This window comes from Sus scrofa, chromosome Y (genome assembly GCF_054392235.1).
Source record: "Sus scrofa isolate SSC_HxYL_T2T_F1_AM1 chromosome Y, Sscrofa_HxYL_maternal_Yorkshire_Landrace_v2.0, whole genome shotgun sequence".
NCBI classification, from domain to species: Eukaryota; Metazoa; Chordata; class Mammalia; order Artiodactyla; family Suidae; genus Sus; species Sus scrofa.
Genome location: NC_139402.1, coordinates 5,921,969 through 5,940,571, shown reverse-complemented (window position 1 = coordinate 5,940,571; position 18,603 = coordinate 5,921,969). Strand labels below are relative to the sequence as shown.

The window sequence follows — 18,603 nt, the reverse complement described above, 5'->3', positions numbered from 1 at the left end:
GAACCACAACAGGAATTCCCATTTGTATCATTTTTATTAGATTCCACATATAAGCGATATCATATGATACTTGTCTTCCGCTGACTTACTTCATATTGTAATCTCTAGGTCCATCCATGTTGCTACAAATGGCATTCATTCATTCTTTTTTATGGCTGAGTAATATTCCATTGTATATATGTACCATATCTGTATCCATTACTCTGCTGATGTACCTTTAGGTTTATCTATATCTTGGCTATTGTAAGTAGTGCTGCAGTGAACATTGGGGTGCATGTATATTTTCAACCTATGATTTTCTCCAGAAAGACACCCAGGAGTGGGATTGCTGCTTCATATGATAGTTCTATTTTTTAGGGTTTTTTTTGAGGAAACTCTATACTGTTTTCCATAGTGGTCGTACCAGTTTACATTCCTACCAACACTGTAGGAGGGTTCCCGTTTCTCCATTTGTTATTTGTAGACTTTTAATGATGGCCTTTCTAGCTGGTTTAAGGTGGTACCTCATAGTAGTTTTTATTTTTCTTTTCTCTTTTAAATTTTGTGGCCACAACCACGGCATATGGAAGTTCCCTGGGCCAGGGGCTGAATCCAAGCCACAGCTCTGACACATACCACAGCTGTGGCAAAACCAGATACATTTAATGCACTGTGCCAGGCTGGGGATCAAGCCTGCATCTGCACAGTGACCCAAGCTGCAGCAGTCAAATCCTTAACCTACCGTGCCACAGTGGGAACGCCACCCACAGTAGTTTTGATTTGCCTTTCTCTAATAATTAGCAGTGTTGAGCATCTTTTCATGAATTTTTTGGCCATCTCTATTTTTTTTCTCTGGAGAAATGGCTATTTAGATCTTTGAAATTTTTTGATTGGGTTGTTGTTTTTGTTTTTTAAGATATATTTTATTTTACTTTTTTCCATTTTTGGCTATACCCCTGACGTATGGAAGTTCCCGAACCAGAGACGGAATCCAAGGCACATCTGTGGCCCACACAATAGCTGTGGCAATGCCAGATCCCCAGTGACCTGGGTGAGGCTAGGAATCAAAGTAGAAACTCCACAGAAACAAGCTGGATCATCAAACCACTGTGCCCCAGTGGAAACTCCTGTTCATTTCTTTTTTTTTTTTTTTTTTTTTGATATTGAGCTGTATGAGTTTTTTGTATATTTTAGAGATTAATCCCTTGTCAGTTGCTTCATTTGGAAATATTTTCTCCTGTTCTGTGGATTGCCTTTTAATTGTGCTTTGGTTTCCTTTGCTGTACAAAAGCTTTTAAGTTTAATTAGGTCCCATTTGTTTATTTTTATTTTTATTACTCTAGATGTGGATCTGAAAAAGATATTGCTGTGGTTTATGTCAGAGAGTATTTTCCATTGTTTTCCTCTAAGAGTTGTATAGTGTCTGGTCTTAAATTTAGGTCTTTAATCCACTTAGAGTTTATTTTTATATATGGTGTTAGAGAGTGTTCTAATTTCATTCTTCTTCATGTAGCTTTCCAGATTTTCATGCACCACTTATTGAAGAGACTGTCTTTTATTCATTGTATACTCTTGCCTACTTTGTCCTAGATTAATTGACCATAAGTGTGTGGGTTTATTTCTGGGCTCTCTATCCTGTACCACTGATCTATATTTCTGTTTTTGTGTCAGTACCATACTGTTTTGATGACTGTAGCTTTGTAGTATAGCCTAAAGTCAGGGAGCCTACTTCCTCCAATCCTGTTTCTCTTTTTCAGGATTGCTTTGGCTATTCAGGTCTTTTGTGTTTACATACAAATTTAAATTTTTTCCCTAGTTCTGTGAAAAATGCCATTGGTAATTTGATAGGGATTACATTGAAGCTGTAGATTCTCTTGGGTAGTAAAGTCATTTAGAAAATATTGATTCTTTCAATCCACGAACATGGTATCTTTTCATCTCTTTGTGTCATCTTTGGTTTCTTTCAACAGCATCTTATTTTTTCAGAGTACAAGTCTTTTGCCTCCTTAGGTAGGTTTATTCCTAGATATTTTATTCTTTTCGATGAGATGGTATGTGGGATTGTTTCCTTAATTTCTCTTTCTGTCTTTTGTTATTAATATAAAGAAATGTTAGATACTTCTGTGTATTAATTTTGTATCCTTCAACTTTGCCAAATTCATTCATGAGCTCTAGTAGCATCTTTAGGATTTTTTATGTATATTATCATGTTGTCTGCAAACAGTGACAGTTTTTCTTCTTCTTTTCCAATTTGGATTACTCGTACTTCTTTTTCTTCTCTGATTGCCTTGGCTAGGACTTCCAAAATTATGTCAAATAAAAGTGGAAAGAGTGGACATCTTTGTCTTGTTCCTGATCTTGATAGAAGTTCTTTCAGCTTTTCACCATAAATGTATTTAAATGTTCATTAGAGTTAAACAGTTAATACAGATGACTTAGCAAATGGCTAGAAGCAGTCCCTTTTGCTCAAACAAGAACCTAGAATCCAGCAAAATCTCTGAAAAAGTCACTCATATCCATGAGTATACACTCATGAAAATTGTTTTTCTAGCCATCTCCAAATCCATCCCCACAGATCACTTCTGAAATGTTCTGTCCTTAGACGTGAGCAGAGCATTTGATGTGAGTGTCTCCTAGGTGTGAGATCTGCATTTGCCAGCATGGTTCAGGGTACTTCTAAGCTTGTTATAGTTCTGAAGCCATGAACATTTTCAGTATTGAGGAGACCTGGCATCTCCCTAACAGGTAAGCTACTTTGGAAAAGAAAATTGTTGGGTGTTCAAGAAAAGAACCTGAGGAGGTGTGGTGTCATTTGCTGGCTCAGAGGAGTTCAGGGGTGTCTGGATTCCTCTGATCTCCCTACAGGTCTGGAATCAGTGCTAAATCCTCATGTTTTCCAAAGCATGGGACAACGTTCATTTAGGAGATGTGTGATGCTGTGAAACCCACCCAGACACCATTCCAGCAAGCTTCAGTCTCAGAATCTTCTCAGATTTGTCCTAAATCTGCCCTTGTCTTTAAGAAGAGAGCAAGTCTTTGGCTGTATAAGCCGCTTGTCCTCTCACCATGCCCTGAGATAAACTTTGACCTCAGCTGTCATTCCTTAACCCTCTAGGGCCCTTCACTCAGTCTGTCCATCTTGCTGTCTTTCCCACCAAACTTCAACCACAGAAACCACGTGGTCTGCTGAAGCCTTGACTTCTACCCATGTACCATCTTATGGGCTTCCAGTGCCCCATCCTATGGTACCAGAGATTGGAGCTCACCTGGGGTGATAAACCATCACATACTCACCTTTTGTAATAGTTTCTTATCTTCAGTCCCTCTGGGTACTCGTGTTTGCACTGGTCAGCATTCAACAGCAAAGAATGCATGTTGGCCAGAAGTGATTTGACGAGAGCATTTAATGACTTGTGTAATCACCAGGAGAGCTAAAGAAGCGCATCTTTGATCTCCCAAGGATGAGCTGTGGCCCAAATTACTTGATAGACATGGGCTATGGATGAAGCTGATATTGCTTCTACTGCCAAGAATCTGCCTGACAACCCTTTCCAAGATGCTCAGTTCAAATCATGCCACACCTGTTAGAATCTCAATCAGGACAACAGATGATTGACACCTGCCTGTCTCATCTCCCGAGTCAGCTCTGGTTTCATATCTTATCCAAATGCATGTAATGGGAAGGACTTAAAATTTGGACACTTGCATGGAAGATTGTCCAGAAAAAATGCACAGGTGGCTTTCTGGTCTTTCCCTAAGGAAGGATAACTCGAAGATGATAATAAGTGTGGAGAGAGGTAGCCCACATTTTCAGCCCCAGGTTCCTTTTGCATCCCTTGTTAACATATTTATTTATTCTCTGCAGAATCCAGGTGCTCGTGGAAAGTGACAGTGACCTAGACTGGGCTTTATCTAGTCATGACTTGCATTCCACTTGCCATTCAAATGCATTCTCTTTATCTCTCCCAAGAAACAAATCAACCAAAGGCAGTCACCTGTCACGTAGAATATAGCTATTGTGTTGCCAAAGGCATTTGGTTCCTCTCTGCCTTTCCTTTATTCCCTATCTCATTAAGTGACAAGGTCTAAAAGACATGGACTCTTTGGTAGCAGTGCCAACATGACGTCTTTATCATCTCAACAGCTTTCCAGCGTGCCTCAACGTATATCTGTGTGATTTTGATTTTCTCGCTACCCAATGATTCATCCCTGTGGTCTATGCCATGGATGCCAGTGGAAACAGAAATATACGATAGGGGACGCTGTGTTCCAGGTTTACAGAAGACCAACGTTTGCCATGGGTGATAGCAGCTATGTATTTGCTGTTAGAGCAGACACAACAAAGGATCACAGACAGGGGCGCTTAAACAACAGACACTCATTTTTCCCTGTATGGGAGGCTGGAATCTGAGACCCTGATGTGGGCAGAGCTGGTCCCTCCAGAGGCCTCTCTCCTGGGTGTGTAGATGGCCAAGTCCTCACACGGTTGTCTCTGAGTGTGTGTATGTGTCTGTGTGTCCTGATTTCTTCTTATAAGGAAGCCAGTCCTGTGGGGTCCCTACTGACCTCATTCATTACCTTTGTAAAGGTCCTTTTTCTACATCCAGTCACATTTTAAGATACTGGGGGATCAGGGCTTCAATATGGGAATGGGCTGGTGGGGGGGGGACACAATTCAGTTCATAACCTGAAACAAGAGGGGTCTGACCCCTCTATAGAATAAATATCCTCTTATCTTCCTTTTGCCGAGGTATAAAAATGAACAGATGGAGTTCCTATTGTGGCTCAGTAGGTTAAGAACCTGACAGAGTGTCCCTGAAGATGTGGGCTCAATCCCTGGCCTCGCTCCATGGATTAAGGATCTGGCATTGCTACAAGCAGTGGTGTAGGTCACACATGTGGCTCGGATCCAGTGTTGCCATGGCTGTGGCGAAGGCCTTGCAACTGCAGCTCTGATTTGACCCCTAGCCTGGGAACCTTCATAGGCTGCAGGTGTGGCTATAAAAAGGAAAAAAATTTCCAGTTTCTATATATATATGTATGTGTGTGTATATGTATATATATGTGTGTGTGTGTGTGTGTGTATGTACTCTGCATGCTGGCTGGCTTTGAGTGGTGACTGCAAGAGACAGGGCTCCCCAGCTGATAACCTGTTAACACCACTTTCCTGCAAAATTAGTCACCCAGCAGATTGGTTGTTGCATAAAGTGTAGATAACTGTTGGTGCTGCTGTTAGGCTGTCTGGAAAGCCCCAGAGCTAATTAGAGTGAAATCCTAAGGTTTCCTGCAGGGAATTCCATGCCATCCTGCAAACGCTTGTCATTTTGAGTTAGAGCTGCTTGCATTTTGCGGAATCCTCCTAGAAAATGTTTGCCTCACCCGTGGAGTCCAGGGATCATCCATCTGGGGTGATATCCATCAGGAGCTAAATGTCCTTTAAGTCAGACAGAGGAAGACAGATACAGGATATCCTTTGTATGTGGAATCTACTAAAGTGATACAAATGAACTTATTCGCAAAACAGAAACAGACTCACAGACATAGAAAACAAATTTATCATCACTGAAGGGGAAAAGTGAGGGGCACCATAAATTAGCAGTTTGGGATTAACAGATATACATTTCTATGTACAAAATACATTTAAAAAAAAAAAAAAAAAGAAGAAGGAGTTCCCGTCGTGGCGCAGTGGTTGGCGAATCCAACTGGGAACCATGAGGTTGCGGGTTCGATCCCTGGCCTTGCTCAGTGGGTTAAGGATCCGGCGTTGTCGTGAGCTGTGGGTAGGTTGCAGACGTGGCTCGGATCCCGCGTTGCTGTGGCTTAGGCGTAGGCTGGTGGCTACGGCTCCGATTCGACCCCTAGGCTGGGACCCTCCATATGCCGTGGGAGCGGCCCTAGAAAAGGCAAAAAGACCAAAAAAAGAAAAAAAAAAAAAAAGAAGGACATACTGTGTAGCACAGAGAACTCTACTCAATATTTCGTAATAAGCTATAATAGAAAATAATCTGAAAAAGTATATATATGTGTGTTTGTAAAGTATATATATATATATACATATATATATATATACACATGAATATATGAATATGTGAAAATGCATATATGTGCATATATATATATATGAATGACATTGCTATACACTTGAAACTCATACAACATTGTAAATCAAAAATACTCCCATAAAAATGTGAGAAACAAGAAATTAGGGTCCCAGGTAGCCTTGCCATTAAGGATGTGGCATTGTCACTGCCAGGGCTTGGGTTTGATTCCCTGGCCTGGCCTGGGACTTTCTCTATGCCTTGGACATGGCCAAAAAAAAAAAGTAGAAAGAAGCTCGATATTCTCCAACCCAGTGAAGGAATGACCTTGAACTGGCCATCGTCAAGGGGAAGTGTCTGGGTGGCATTCGGAGCAAGCAGGTGTTGCAGGTTCAAATTCTTTACAGGGAGGAAATTGTTCCCAGCCCAAGATGGGTTCTCCTGCATGGCCCCAAATCACATCACGGCCCAATGGGGAGAAACCTGTGGTCAGGAGACAAAATAATTCATGCTTGTTTGCAGTTGACGTGGGAATCTACAAGACACGCAGAAACCATGGCGTGAATGCTACGGCTGAGGGCTCTCAGAGCTGTTAGGATTCAAAAGGATGGGACGAGAGAGGGAGGATGATGCTTAATGCTTTGTTGGAACAGAGTGTATTGCTCTTTCCTTTTTTGGCCCTTCCATGGCATATGGAGTTCCCAGGCCAGGGATCATATCTGATCGGCAGTTGAGACCCTATGCCACGGCTGTGGCAAGGACAGACCCTTAACGCAACTCGCCAGGCTGGGAATCACACCTGCATTCTGGTTCTGCAGATGTGCCCCTGATCCCATTGCCCCATGGTGGGAACTCCAAAAGTATTGTTTTTTGAGTCCAGTAAAACCCACCATCAACCAGAGAGAGGACAGCAGATCCTACGCAGAGGAAAAATAAATAGATTATCGCGAAGTTTCCCCGGTCACAAAAAAAGCCATGAATCCATAAAATCCAAGGGAGCAGAGCAATTGTCAATAAAGAAACCTACAGTCCCTCAAGGGTATATCTCGAAAGTATGGACTAGGAGCTCCTGCTGTGGTGCAACAGGATTGGCAGTCTCCCTGGAGCGCTGGGGCAGAGGTTCGATCCCCAGCCCCACGCAGTGGTTTAAGGATCTAGCATTTCCACAGCTGAGGCGTAGGTCACAACTGCCAGCAGGATCTGATCCATGGCCTGGGAACTCCAGATGCCACTGGGTTACCAAAAAAGAAAAAAAAAAAAAAAGTATGGACTAAATAAATGCACATCTGAGTTCCTGTCTTGGCTCCGCAGAAACGAATCCAAGCAGTGTCCACAAGGATGTGGGTTCCATACCTGGCCTCACTCAGTGGGTTAAGAATCTGGTGGTGCCTTGACCTGTGGTGCAGTTCGCAGGCAAGGCTCGGATCCCGAGTTGCCGTGGCTGTGGCATAGGCCGGCAGCTATAGCTCTGATTTAACCCCTAGACAGAGAACCATATATGTCACGGGGCAGCCAAAAAAGGAAAAAAAATCTGTGTGGAGTAAATAAATGCACATTTACCCTGATACGTGTCACCAGGAAAATCTCTGTGCTCAGAAAAGATACATTGTATAAGGGCATGCAACATGGGGTAAAATATATTTGCACATTGTAAACATAGTACCAGTGGTGTTGATATTCTCTGAGAAATCACGTTGCACTTGACCTCCTAAGACCTGTATAATGGGAATACACTGCTTTTCACCATCTTTATGTTTGCCTTTATCCATTCCTTCCTCCATCATCTTGCAGAGGAACCAATGACACACATTCTGTCCTCAGAAGGTCACTTTGGGGTGCAAAGCTTGCATAGCCACATGTCCCGTTTCTCCGGGAAAACTCTGATTTATATCTGCTGCTTCGGGATAAGACGTAATGGACCCTCTGTCTGCCTCACACAGGTCCTCGTATGTACAGTACATTGTAAGTTCGTTCTGCAGAAAAGCCACAGGATTAACGGTCTCCGTCCAAATACTTGGAGTTGAAATTAAATGCTTTTGCTTTATCTGGGACCCACTCAGAAATTTTTTAGCCTTTCAGATTTTAGTCACCTATGCAGGCTATAATTCCTCCTTGTTTATAGCGGAGGTAAAACAAAACAGCATGTAGACACACACACACACGCACACACACATTTCATTTCTCTTATCACCCCGGCACTCAACAAATTAAAAGATTAGGTTATAAAGAACAGACTCTTCATTATTTGACTGAACTGATCTAAGCTCTATATTTTGAACAAAACTAGCTCTTCTTCCGCCCTCAAACCAGTGGATTGTAGTCTTACTATTCTGAAAAGTATCACCATGACCCATACATTTTTCAATATGAGGAAGTCTTTATTTATTTATTTTGTCTTTTTGCCATTTCTTGGGCCGCTTCCATGGCATATGGAGGTTCCCAGGCTAGGGGTCGAATCGGAGCTGTAGCCACTGGCCTACGCCAGAGCCACAGCAACGCAGGATCCGAGCCGCGTCTGTGACCTACACCACAGCTCACGGCAACGTTGGATCCTTCACCCATGGAGCAAGGCCAGGGATCGAACCCGCAACCTCATGGTTCCCAGTTGGATTCTTCAACCACTGAGCCACGACAGGAACTCCGAGAAAGTCATCACTGTATCTCCCGCCCAAAGCAAGACAATGCTTTTCAACTCTGTTCAAGAAAGGAAGGTGCTTTCATAGTTCCCTTCCCCCCCCCCCCCACTGTAGGGAAATTGAGCCAAAACAGGAAGCCGTGTGTGAAAGGATTTGCCTGGAAGAAGGTTTAATAAAACACACCCGCATTCACAACAGCAAGAGTTAGGAAAGCTTTTGTGGGTATTTCTTTGACAATTTAATACCGAGTCCAGCTCCTGCTTTTGAAAGTCAGACATGAATCACAGCGCTGGAAGCAATGATACCAATTAGTGAAGTTCGGTGACATGTTTTATGACTCTTCTTGGAAAAGAAAAGGAACCTTGGAAATAGAAATTGGCAAGAGTGGCGTTTATCACCCGCTCTGCTGATGTTCTTCATTTCAGTATGCACATAATTCATGGCTGTTTGGTCCCCGCCACGCTGTCCTTAGGGGGTTTTACATAATAGCCTAGCTTAGACCTAAATGAGGAACTGCCCAGCAAAAATGGTAACCATCCGAAAAAACCCTTAAGACGGAGTTAATGATAATGATTTTAATACCTGGGCTTTGAAGTGTAATCCTGTCATTCAGACACAGCTATTAGTTTGAAGAGGGTTTGGACTGACTGGAATACATGCATCATATGTCCAAGCTACATGAGTCTGTATACTGAGAGAGAACTGGTCCAGACACTTGTCTCTGATTGAATGTTCTTAGGAGGGGCAGCTGGTATTTCAGACTGTGTTTAATTAATGTGATAGGGAAAACTTTGATTTTTTTTCCCTATCCAATAAATACTTATTATTAAACATCATAAGTATAATAATAAATACTTCTTATTAAACAAAACAAACAAAACTCTTTGTTTTGTTTTATTTGTTTGTTTTCCCAAAGTGGCTATGTGCTCTGTGAAGGAAATCAAAGCCTTGAAAGAAATAGATGCCCATGGTCCTTCTTTGGGGAATGCTGTGAAGTAGTTCCACCTTGGACATGAGACATTTGAGTGTTTGGTTACAGAAAAGGGAGGAGGGAAAGCCATGAGGAAGAAGGACAGAACAAGTGAAAGATGAGAGCAAATTCAAGCTTTAATTTTAATTTGAATAAAAACAGGTATAGGACTCAGGAGCAATATACACACAGGGATTCAGGATGCTGGAGGTGAGGTGGAAGCTTAAGCTTTTCTGTTAAAAGGGAAGATACACACCTGCTCCAGCATTTGTTCTTTATCGACTTGTTAAAGATGCCCACGCTGCGAGGTGCTACCTCATTGTAGTTCTGATTTGCATGTGGCTGCCAAGGGAGAGGCGGAGGGAGTGGGATGGACGGGGAGTGTGGGGTGAGTAGATGCAAACTATGACATGGAGAATGGATAAGCCATGAGGTCCTGCTGTCCAGCACAGGGAACTCTATCCAGTCTCTTGGGATAGACCAGGATGGAAGACTGAATGAGAAAGGGAATGGATATATATTTATGACGGGGTCACTGTGCTTGCTGTACAGCAGAAATTGGCACAGCACTGTCAATCAACTCTTCTCTAATTTTTAAAAAAAGTACAAAAAAAAAAAAGGAACAAGAAAAGTGGCTGTCTTGGGTCTTGGCAAGCTGGACATGCAGAGACAAAGAAGGAGATGGAGAGAGAGCTGAGGGAGGGTGGCTGGTGTCCCTCTAAGCCAGTCCAGCTAAGATGCCACAAGAGCCCGTAAGAAATAACCACCCCACCATTGCAGTGGGCATGGAAGGTGAGGTAGAGGAATGGACCATGGGCAAGAGTCTTAGGAGGCTGATCCCAAATCCAAAACAACAATAGTACAATAAAGGAAGATATTCTTTATTTATCTTCTAATAGCTTTTTTTTTTTTTTTTTTTTTTTTTGGCTGCATCTGTATCACATGGAAATTCCTAGGTCAGGGATCCAATCCAAGCTGCAGGTGCCAGCCGATGCCACAGCCATGGAAGTAATTCAGATTCCGAATCTAATTGGAACCACTGTCTAGATCTTAGGAAAATATGTCTGCATGGACCCTCCGTCAGAAATGCTCCAGGTAGAATAATTTCATAAACCTTCAGGTCAATTCGTTTTATTAATTTAAATCGAATGCAAAGCTTTTCCACTGTATTTCAATTTTAAATCAGCTTCATTTGCTTATAAATAGAAAGGAATTAACTCTAAGTAATTACATACAGTGGGAGTATCTATTATAACAGAAATTAAAAGGAAGCAACTGGGAACATTTAAAACATATTAGAAATAACATGTCGATTCTTTTGTTCTTTTCAAGTACTTTCATATAAGATGTCAAAATTTCTCGAATACAATGCGTAATTTTATCTACAGCGATATTTAACTTTTTTTTTTTTGGTTGTCTCGTTCCCCAGAAAAGCTGCAAACATAAATTAGTATATTTTTTACTTTATTTTTAACATAAATTAGTATATTTTTTACTTTATTTTTTTTTATTTATTTATTTATTTATTTATTTTAGGGCCGCACCCACAGCCTGTGGAGGTTCCCAGGCTAGGGGTCTAATCAGAGCTAAGCTGCTGGCCTATACCACAACCACAGCCACGCCAGATCCTTAACCCACTGAGTGAGACCAGAGATCGAACCCCCAACCTTATGGTTCCTAGTCAGATCCGTTGCCGCTGCGACATGACAGAAACTCCAAATTAGTATATTTTTTAAATTGTTCTTTAAATTTTAGCCCCAAACGGCTGCTCAAGAGATGACCTCATGATCTTACATGGAATAAATAACTCTGTCTTTCAAACTAGATTGAATTTTAAACTCTGTATAGAAAAGTTTTAATCTTACAATTATATTTCAGTTATGTTTTTGTGGCAGAGTGTATCTAAATAAGAATCAACCTGCAGGGATTTGTATTCGTGTATAGCCTAGTATGTATGTAGCATACCTGCACAGACTGAAAAATATTACTTATATATTAGTGAAGGTTTTTCTTTACCTATAAAATATGTTTTTTTTATTAGACAAAATATACTTTTTTTTTTTTTCTTTTTAGGGCTACACCTAGGGCTTAATAGAGAGTCCCAGGCTAGGGGTCGAATAGGAGCTGTAGCTGCTGGCCTACACCACAGCCACAGCCACATGGGATCCAAGCCGCACCTGCAACCTATACCACAGCTCATGGCAACTCGGGATCCTTAACCCACGGAGTGAGGCCAGGGGTCGAACCCGTGTCCTCATGGATTCTAGTCCAATAATTAACACTTGAGCCACAATGGGAACTCCTACTTTATTTTTTAAATAATTCAATGAATTTTTGGAGTTCCTGTTGTGGCTCAGTTGTAACGAACCACACTAGTATCCATGAGGACGTGGGTTCGATCGTTGGCCTTGCTCAGTGGGCTAAGGATCCCACATTGCTGTGAGCTGCGCTGTAGGTCACAGATACAGCTCAGATCTGGCATGGCTGTGGCTGTGGTGTAGGCTGGCAGTTACAGCTGTGATTTCACCCCTGGCCTGGGGACTTCCGTATGCTGTGGGTGCAGCCCTAAAAACAATAACAATACTAATTCAATGAATTTTATTACATTTACAGTTGTACAATCATCATCCAAAGCTATTTTTTGGAACATTTCTGTCCCAAACTCCCATTCCACCCCTCCCACCCCCCGACCTGTCCCTGTTGGTGACCATAAGTTTTTCAAAGTCTTGGAGTCTGTTTCTGTTCTGCAAATCAGTTCATTTATGTCCTTTTGCCCTTAATTTGTTAAGTATTCTTGTATAGACCTAAAAAAAGATATTGAACCAAGATATCCAATATCTATTTTTAGGTTTACACAAGGACACTTAAAGAACGAAGGGGCATTCCTGCGGTGGCGCCGTGTGTTAAGAATCCACTGTCGTCTCTGCAGCAGCTTGAGTCCCTGCTGCGACACAGGTTCGATCCCCAGCCTGGCACAGTGAGTTAAAGATCCAGCATTGTCACAGCTGTGGTGTAGGTCACCGCTGTAGCTCGGATTCAGTCAGTGGCCCAGGAATTCCCATGAGCCACGATTGTGGCCAAAAAAGGAAAAAAAAAAAAAAAAGAATTAAGAAATTAAGGTGAAAGTGTAGAAATGATTGAATGATTGTTGTTCACATAAAATATACCTGTTCAAAGTTTGGGAGTTTCTTTCGTATTTTTAAATCATTTTATTGAGGTATGCTTGACATAAAAAAGGTCTCCTATTCAATATATATAATTCGATGCGTTGGGAAATAAGCATATAATGGTGAAACCATCCCCACAATCTATGCATAAACATTTCCGGAGTTCCCGTCGTGGTGCAGTGGTTAACGAATCCGACTAGGAACCATGAGGTTGCGGGTTCGATCCCTGCTCTTGCTCAGTGAGTTAACGATCCGGCGTTGCCGTGAGCTGTGGTGTAGGTTGCAGACGCGGCTCGGATCCCGCGTTGCTGTGGCTCTGGCGTAGGCCGGTGGCTACAGCTCCGATTCAACCCCTAGCCTGGGAACCTCCATATGCCGCGGGAGCGGCCCAAGAAATAGCAACAACAACAACAACAACAAAGACAAAAAAAAAAAAAAAACCATTTCCATCACTTCCCAAAGTCTCCTCCAGTATTATTTTATTATCATTATTATTTTTATTTTGTAAGAAGAATCATTCATATAGGATGGACTGTCTTAGCAATTTCCTGAAATAAGCCAGACCGAGAAGGGCCGGTCCTCCATGATACAACTTCTGTAAAGAATCTAGAATCCTCAAACCCCTAAAAGCAGAGACCAGGATGGTGGTTTCCAGGGGCTGGGGGAAGGGGGAAATGGGGGGGCTATGGGTTAAAGGATGCAGACTTTCACTTGGGCAAAATGCTTACGTTCCCAGGATCTCTCCACAGAGCCTATAGTTGACAAAGTTGGACTTCCCGTCATCATAGGTCAGTGGCTAACGAACCTGATGAGTATCCATGAGGATGCGGGTTTCATCTCTGGTCTTGCTCAGAGGGTGAAGGATCAGCATTGCCACAAACTGTGGTGTAGATCAAAGATGCGGCTCGGATCCCGCATTGCTGTGGCTGTGGTGTAGACTGGCAGCCACAGCTCCACTTGGACCCCTGGCCCAGAAACCTCCAGAGGATGCGAGTGCAGCCCTTAAAAGACAAAAGCCAAAACACAGTGTGGTATTGTGTCCTTCTTAGAGCATTTTTCCTTGAATTAAGTGAAAGGTACAATGTGAGGTATCAGTGGTGAAAACATATACTTGAATATGTTCAAACAGGTTTATAGGATGACAGTAATTCTAAATGTTCCCAAAGTGTGTTCATGAATGCTGCAAAGTTAGAGGAGGAAAACAAAAATGTGCTTTTTCCTGTTGTGGAGGACGAAAATAAGAACTCCAGCTACGATTTGTTATATCATAAAATATTTACTCTATTTACACTCAGTTCTCATCTTTTCACGTAGATTTTTGGCATTTTATACTTCTCGACAGAAACAGAATGCTTGCTGCTGAAACAGCTTATTTTTAGATGTTTTCCTTCTCAGTAAGCTCTCCAAACATCATTTTATCCTTAAGAAATACATTTTAAAAAATTTATGAGCTTTATAATTATATTTTAAAATGTTAGTAAGTTATGTTGTTTTGATCATGTCACTACTAGCACCTAATGATTACACAGGATTTAATTATTAAGGAGTTATGTATGCCACCTATATTTATGTGGTATCAATCAAAGAGGGGTCCTTATTGATTGAAATCAAATTGCAGAACTTTTTTTAAGGAGGCAGCTTATTGCCATGGGAAATAAAACACAGGCAAATACTGTAATGTATCTATTATTCAAAATTCACACAGTGGCTTTCATTGGCGGTGGTCTCATTCGATGCCTTATATTTCCCTGAATTCTCGTGTATGTTAGTTCATTTAATGGTCACAACTTTAAGAAGTAGATGCTACTGTGATTTTCATATCATCCTTAAGAAATCACATGGTCGTTTATTCAGGACTCTGTGAAAAGCGGTAAGGGATAAGAATCTAAAAAGAAATGGATCGATATATATGAACAACTGATTTGCTTTGCTATATGCCTGAAACTAACACAACTTTGTGAGTCAACTATATTCCAAGAAAAAAAAATTTTTTTTTTTTTAAAAAGGAGTTCCTGCAGTGACACAACGGGAGCAGCAATGTCTTAGGAGCACAGGGCACAGCAGGTTAAGGATCCAGTGTTGCCCCAGCTGCAGCGTAGTTTGCAACTATGGCTTGGATCTGATTCCTGGCTGGGGAATCTCCATATGCCAAGGGGCAGCCAAAAAGAAAAAGAAAAGAAAAAGGAAGAAAGGATGGAAAAGAAAAGAAAGAAAGAAAGAAAGAAAGAAAGAAAGAAAGAAAGAAAGAAAGAAAGAAAGAAAGAAAGAAAGAAAGGAAAGGAAAGAAAGAAAGAGAGAAAGATGGACAGATGGAAGAAAGAGAAAGAGAAAAAGAGAAAGGAAGGAAGGAAAGAAAGAAAAGAAGGAAGGAAGGAAGGAAGGAAGGAAGGAAGGAAGGAAGGAAGGAAAGAAAGAAAGAAAGAAAGAAAGAAAGAAAGAAAGAAAAGAAAAGAAAAGAAAAGAAAAGAAAGAGAGTGAGCTTCACTGTGACCTTGCATCCATGCCCAAACACACCCAACTTCCTAGCAGCAGAGTTGAGTAGAAAATTACACGTAGGGCGTTCCCTTGGGTAAAGTGGGTAAAGGATCCAGCATTGTCATTACAGCAGCTGGGGTCACTGCTGTGGCATGGGTTTGATCCCTGTCCCAGAAACTTCCACATGCTGTGGGCATAGCCAATAATAATAATAATAATAATAATAATAATAATAATAAAATTACATTTAGGAAGAAGTATCCTCAAGTCCCCCAGTAACACCCTGGCTCTTTAACCCTCACCACTCCCTGAATCATCCAACCTGTGTTTCACAACGTCTTTCACACATTTGTCTTTAGCCTGAGGATAGCCAGTAAGCGTTCATCATTCAAAAGAGTTTGGTTGGGGGAGAGTGACGACCAGACGCTACAGGGTACGTTGTTAATTTTTTAAGGGGTGCTGATTTATAAATCATCATGGTAGTGATTATCTTTTCGCAGTGATGGGTCGCTGGAATAAAGCTGAGGTGAAGCATTGAGTGAAGAAGATGAGCCACAGGTTAGTGTAAAGAAAATTGAAATGAAGAAAAGATCACTGTGTGTGCGTGCGTGTGTGTGTGTGTGTGCGCGCGCGCGTGTGCTCATACGCACACACTCTTTCCAAAGACGAGATGGAACACTAAGCCCTGTGTGGCAGGTGCAAACCCTTGTGCACCGTGTGATAGGGTTTGTGTCATTATTCATGAGGAACCGGTGCCCATGCTCAATGTCCTCACCTATTATCAGGCCGAAAATTGACCCTCTTGGGAACACGGGTCTCCCCTGTAATCCCACCCCGTCAGTAATATTTAACTGTTGCATATTATTTAGTTAACAGATTAATGGTGTTGAATATCAATGATAAGCATTTCCTTATTGGCTGGCAAATAGTAATGCTTTCTGATTTTAAGAAAGAAACCCACTCCATATATATCAATGCTGTAATACTATTTGATTTTTACATGGTACAAAAGAAGCATTTTTTAAAAATTGAAGTACGGTTGATTCTCTGTTAGTTTCTGGCATCCCAGCATAGTGACCCAGTCTATGTTTATAGCGGATACTACATTAAAAGTTATTACAACATAATGGCTACGGTTCCCTGTGCCATACAAGAGGGGTTTTTTTTTTGGTTATTTTATACATAGGAGTTTGTATCTGTTAATCCCAGGCTGCTAATTTGTCCCTCCCTCTCCTCCTCTTTCATAACTGCAAGTTTGTTTTTCTACATCTGTGACTCTATTGCTATTTTATACATTCATTTGTTTGTATACTTTTTAGATTCTACATATAAGTGGTATCCTATGGTATTTGTCTTGTCTAAATTACTTTACTTAGAGTGATCATCACTAGGTCCATCCCCATTGCTGCAAATTGTAGCATTTCCTTTTTTATGGGTGAGTAATATTCCATTGTATACATGGACCACCTCTTCTTTATTCATTCATCTTTGGATGGACATTTAGGTTGTTTCCATGTCTTGGCTCTTGTGAATAGTGCAGCTATGAACATTGGGGTGCCTGTATCTTTTAAAATTAGTGTTTTCATTTTTTTTCTGGTTATATACCTAGGAGTGGAATTTCTGGAATGTCATTAAAAACCAGACAGCAGTATAAATTAATCTTAATGTATTGTCCTGGTCCCTAGTTGAAGTGGGTTTTTTTCCTTCTGTTGGTATAAAATCAGGAGAGATATCTTTGAAATAGGCAATATTAAACACATTTTAAATAAAAATGAACAGAAAATCCAACCAAAGTTCTTTCCATGAAATTTGGATTCAAATTATAAGTAAAAGAATATTTATAATTGGAGCTATTTGGAGTTTGGAATTTTAATTGAGTAGGAAGTGATAAATGCAGTTATTCATAATTCAGTATTATAATGCCATATTAATAAGTATAAATTTTTTAGATCTTTTGACACATTTTAATCATTTTAGTATATATTTTAACATTCAATAGTTTATACATTTGACATTTAAGTTAATTGATAAGTACCTCGGTGTTCATTTTCAGAATTGTTTAGACGTAGAAACTTGAAGGAAAATTTAAATAAAGGATTGAACCATTGTCATTTTGAATATGGACATAACAAACACCCTGATATAAATGAAGAGAGTTAAATACATTTTCTAATGTAAACGGGTCTATTAACCAGTAAGTAGGGCAGTGTTAGGGTAATTGAGACTAATAAATGCCCCAGTGTTTCTATTTGGAATTTTAACTTTGAGTTTGAACAAATGAATACACTAGTGTTATTGGAGCTAAATGCACCAGAACTTGTTTTAGGAGCAATTTTCTCCTTGAAATGATACTGGAATATAATGCATTTGTATTTGAGAGAAACGAATCAAAGAAGGTCGTGGGTATTATTTGGAAATTTAAATGTGTATCGTAATTAGAATCAAATAAGTAAATCATTGCAATCTAGAATCTCAGAGCTTAAACGTGATCTTTGCTATGGTTTTATTTGAATTTCTGAATTTTACCTAGCATTTCAACAAAAGAATGTACCAGCGTTTTTTAGAAATAGGAATTTACACCTGATTCAGACGGAATTTAAATCAGTGAGTATACCAGGATTATTTAGAATTCAAGCCAGTGTATGCCTAAGTATTTATTTGGATTATGGAATTTGGATGTAAATTTGAGCTAGTAATTAACCAGCACTATTTGCATTTAGAACTCGTAAGTGGTCTAGTCTTGCTTGAATTTTAAAATTTCAACTGAGAATTTCAGTTGGAAGTTCTAGACTGTTATCTGAAATTTAAAATTTACGTAATTGAATCAACAAATTTACTTGTGTTATTTGTACATCATACGAAAAAGTAAACCTTAGGTTATATAGGTCTTTGGGACTGCATTGAAATTTCAAGGAAATGTACATGAGTATTAATTAGAATTTGAAATAATACACGCAACAGGCAGTGCTTATTATCAAACTTATTTAGGTTTTAAAATTATCTATGGAATTGGAACCAATAAGTGAAACGAAGTTATTTGGAATTTGAGCTAATAAGTGCACCGGTGTTTTTTATTTTAATTACTTTAATTTTTTGGTTTGTGGAACTTGAATTAGAATTTGAGCAAATAAATAGAGTGTAGTCATTTTTAATTTTAGCTAATCAATGCAGCCGTACATTGTTATCAACTTAATTAGTAAGTAAACCGCTGTTATGTTTAATTTGAACTAACTTAATGGCACTTAAACTGATGTTATGTGAAACTTGAATATTTATGTACTAGCCTTCTTTGGAATTTGAAGGCATGAGTGGAATGGCTTCTTGATGGAGAAATTTGT

The 18,603-nt window shown here is 40.3% G+C and overlaps 1 long non-coding RNA gene across 3 annotated transcripts in view; it reads left to right on the top strand.

The window, feature by feature from the left end:
* The window catches only part of LOC102164143 (uncharacterized), a 358,716-nt gene that overhangs the window by 333,395 nt on the left and 6,718 nt on the right, over positions 1-18,603 (top strand). Inside the window, exons 9-10 of one of the 3 annotated variants that reach the window (XR_014836011.1) lie at positions 12,472-12,578; positions 15,766-15,823. The exons of the other annotated variants lie outside the window; for them this stretch is intronic. This is a non-coding gene — a long non-coding RNA (uncharacterized LOC102164143). The remainder of the gene's footprint in view (positions 1-12,471; positions 12,579-15,765; positions 15,824-18,603) is intronic. 3 annotated transcript variants of the gene reach the window in all.